Raw genomic sequence first — 4,544 nt, forward strand, 5'->3', positions numbered from 1 at the left:
ATCCTGTCCTCTTGTTCTTCCTTTAGGAGTTGAGCTTTTACTTATCTGTTTCCATCAGCTCCTCTCAGGCTCTTGAGCATGAGCACGTCAGAGTCACTCAGTGGCCGCCCAGTGTCCCTCCCAGTGTCCCTCCCACTGCCAGCTCTGCTGAGGTGGGCTTCACTGACATCTACACAACTATATCACTATTAAGTAACGCGCGTTTATAGTCTTATTTATTGTAAATAAAATAGCATATTCAGTGCACGTTAGCATAGAGACTTTTGTTTCTTCCGCACAATACAAAATTATTTTAAACCAACAATAAATTCAACTTTTAGTATCGTAACATTACAGGATGATCACCGCGTTTTTGGGGCTTTTTAATAATATCAACGGGATAAAAATGATTAATTCATTAATGTATTTTGTACATTAAATACTTTGAACTTTAAATCATTCTCACACTAATAAATAAAAAGCTGGTTTTAGGGAAGTTCAGATGCTGCAAAATCGCGTTATGCAGTAAGTTATTTTTTTTTTAAAGAAATAACACCACTTTAAAAAGACCATAATCGGTAGAATATTGTTTCTTTTTCCAGATAGACAGGAACACAGACAAGATGTTTACTACAGAATGTAAACACTCTCTCTGAGCTTTTCAAATCAAAAATCAAGCCAAAAGCCTCGGTAGTGCAGCTAATTCACATAGAAAGCCGCATCCGCATTCTGAGTTTTACATATACATTTAAAGAATCCTGGGCTGTGGAAGAATGGAAGTTTTCGGTAACATCGCGTTGATGGAAAGTCGTCTGAAGACTGCAAAATTCCGCTGTATCGCTTCATGAAGGCAAGTTATGTGAACTTGAGCACGAACCTTCCCAGTTGACATACTGCACCTCCTAAGGTTTTTGCTTTGCGACTGACACTGATTTGCCTAATTGTGAACGTTATGGGCAAAATATTAAAATAAATGCGTCATGGGGCATGCAAATGTATATCAGTATGCTGCAGAAATTTTCTTTATTTTTTTTCTTTCTTTCTTTCTTTCTTTCTTTCTTGTCTAATTTAGTTACTGGGTATATGTTTAGTAAATGTTTTTATCTCTGTGCAGCACTCATGCTTTGAGAGTGCAGACTTTATTTATTTATTTAATTAAGATACGACATACATTAATAACGAATTCACCTTGAGTCACATTTATGTTGAGACGTGTGCAGGCTATATAGAAGTTTCAAATGTTACTAATGGAAAAAAAAACGTTTTTACTTCCTTTACTAAGAAATGTCAACATTCAGGAGTATATCTCTGTTATCAGTACCCTTAAGAGTTTGGATGCATATTGATAGAGGTATTGTTTTTAAGGCTTGAAAAGGGCCCCGTATTTTTATCTGCGCTATGGACCACCCAGAATGCGCTCGCCCTCTGCCTTTAATTAAGGTTGATGAGTTCATTTGTTAAGGCCTTTAGTTTTAACATTCCTTTACTACTGTGCCCTGTTCACTCTCACGTTAACTATTCAAATATTAATATCAATAGATAATGCATCCTCAAATGTATACGTAATACGACTCTAGTTGTTTCATGGATTTGCGACCTAAAGCATGGTATAATTCTTCACCTTTGGATGTGCAAACAAATAACATTTGGTTTTCTGCTCGCTCACTTCAAACAACCGAGTTGATCAAAATATATTGCTGAAAACCTGATTTTAGAAAAAAAATAAAAATAAAAAAAAAATAATAATAATAACAACCGTAATTGACTAAGATAGAGGAAATCTATCGACTGAGACGAATCAGTCTATGTTCACATTTTCCATGGCGTCTTCCAATAAAATATATAGGCCTATTTGACAAATTGCGCTCCCGGCCATTTAGAAAGAGGAAAGCCACATTATTCGCCTATGACATAAGTCAGTTTAGCTAAATTAATTATTAGAACACCGGCGTCACTAGCTGTTTGTGTATTGTTAGTTAGTTTAGATAATAGCCTAGTTTTACTTTATTGTAACTCGATCCATTAATGAAAAAAATAAAATAAAATTGGCCCAATTGGGATATACATTATGAATTATGTCTACAAAAAGTTAATGGATCCAACCGCCGTTACACATTTGTAATGAAGCATTGAAATGTGGTTTTATTTATTCAGCCTATATTAATGAGGAAACGACTTAAATTCACATAGCAGGGGGGCTAAATGGCGAAAACATTAATCTATTCTAGTAGAATGGCACATACTTAGATTGTTATAGATCAGTACATACACAAACATCTCTTGAGCGGACTGCCAGTATATGACGGCATTTTTTTGGTTGGGAACAGAGAGCTAATTCTGAATTCGTGGTGAACTCTGAAGGTTCACTTAAAGGCTGGACGTGACTTGTTTAAAAGGAAGCATGACAGACGGATCAGTCAAGGGTTTGCTGTTTGTAGGTCCACAAGTTCACTTTCGCGTGACGCCTCCATAATTGCACTTATCCCGCTATAGTTATTGAAAGTAATATTGTAGTAATCATTGTAGCTGTATATTGTAGAGGCATTGTAGTGCATTTCTTTCTGATGTTTAAAAGAAAGAAAAAAAAAAAAAAGAGAAAAGAAATAGGTTTTTGGAGATTTCTGACAAGATACTTATCTTACAGTTTTTTTCACAGTATACTGTATATGAATTTACGAGAATGCAATGTTTAGCCGTGAAATAACTACATAGGCCTATCATCTATCTATCATCTATCTATCTATCTATCTATCTATCTATCTATCTATCTATCTATCTATCTATCGTTGTTGTTGTTGTTGTTGTTGTTATTATTATTATTATTATTTTCTCCATTATATTCACTTTTGCTTACATGCACTATAAATGAGTCTAGCAGTTTGTTTCATGCATGGCTTCGGTCATACAGCATAGTTTCATACAGCATCTAGATTTGGAGAGGGTGCTCAGTCCCCATTACTTTCACTCTCTTCGTAGGTGGGCGCGTATATTTTTGTTGAAGTGCTGTTTATGTGAATAGGAACACACACAACTTCGATTGCGTTCATTGATTTGAGGCACAGATTTGCGGCTTTAATCAACACAGTCACTGCGGATGGCTTTTTAATTTACTTGGCGAGAACTTGCCAGTGGCCTTCTAGACGAGAAGAAGAGAAGCTAATTGGCGCATTAGAGGCAAACATAGCATTCTAGAGGTTTGAAGCCTGTTTATGTCTGTTTTATTTGGTTTGCTGTAATAATTGAAAAGTAATGGAACTAATTTGATATGTAAAAAAAGTTACTAAGGCAAATAACTGAAGAAGGATAAACTGTTGGCTGCTGTGACATCTCATGGTCCTCTTGTATTAGGCCTAATTATAACATATGGGACGTAGAGTCTGACATTCTTTTTTAACTGTGCGTAACGGGGCTTTGATCAGTGAAATGCTTAAAAGATGAAAAGAGGAGAAGAGCAATATTACTCTGTGTCTAAACGTTAATTGTTTGTGGCGAATATAACATTTTTATATTATAATTGTTAAAATAAATATGCATTTTAAATTTGCAGTTTAAAATTTGTACATGCTTACTAACATCAGTAAATAACAACAATAATAATAATAATAATAATAATAATTTGCTATTTAGTCTAAATAGGCTAAATGCTATCATCAATGATCAAAGAGTCAATAAATCCGTTTCCCATGTAGGGAACTTTAATTTCGGATGTTCTAAGCTTGCTTTCCGAGAGTGAACGATACATTATAGTGCCATCCCATTACAGTGGTGGAAAGAGTACTTAAAAAATATACTCGTAAAAGTACCATTACCTTCCAAAAAATGTAGTGTGAGTAGAGTAAAAGTACTTGTCCAAAAAACTACTTGAGTAAGGGTAAAAGAGTAGCCTATTTAAAAGTACTCATGAGTATTGAGTAGTGAGTACTGAGCTGTGGATCGACCCCCTCATAATAAACGCTGTACACCGCAACTTATACATTTTAAAAACGTTGTACATTCTGTAATTCACATTATATTGTTTGTCATAAAGAATGAAGAATATCTATCATCCAGCAGTTTTAATTTTGACTGCCAGCTCTTTAAAATGCATCAAAACAGCACGGAAACAGTATTCAGTTGAAGAAAAGATGAAAGTTATTCTCAGTACAATCATCCCCATTTAAATCATAAAGTTTGAAAAACTTGAACAGCATGCTGTTGTTGCACATAAAATATTAATGTTTAGAACAGTGCAAATAAAAACACCATTAGAAACTCATAGTTCAGCATCACACACCATGATATGGGTTAAAATGAGAACCCATTTCTCTCCAAAACGGTGCCAGTTTGAGCGTTTTGCATAAAGAAATAAGAATAACTAAACGTGATCATTTATGTTACAATTTTAACATAAATGCACATTGTTCGGTAACGCTTTAGATTACAACCCGCAAAGAACTATGTATGTATACTGAATTTACGGTGTACGTTTCTGTAATTCTAGTGTAGGCCTATCTATAAAGAACATACGTGTAGGTATAAGGGAACAATGTGTTACGTTTGGGTAATAAGGGGGTAACAACTAGTGT

Source organism: Sinocyclocheilus anshuiensis, unplaced genomic scaffold, assembly GCF_001515605.1.
Source record: "Sinocyclocheilus anshuiensis isolate Anshui unplaced genomic scaffold, SAMN03320099.WGS_v1.1 scaffold368, whole genome shotgun sequence".
NCBI lineage: Eukaryota > Metazoa > Chordata > Actinopteri > Cypriniformes > Cyprinidae > Sinocyclocheilus > Sinocyclocheilus anshuiensis.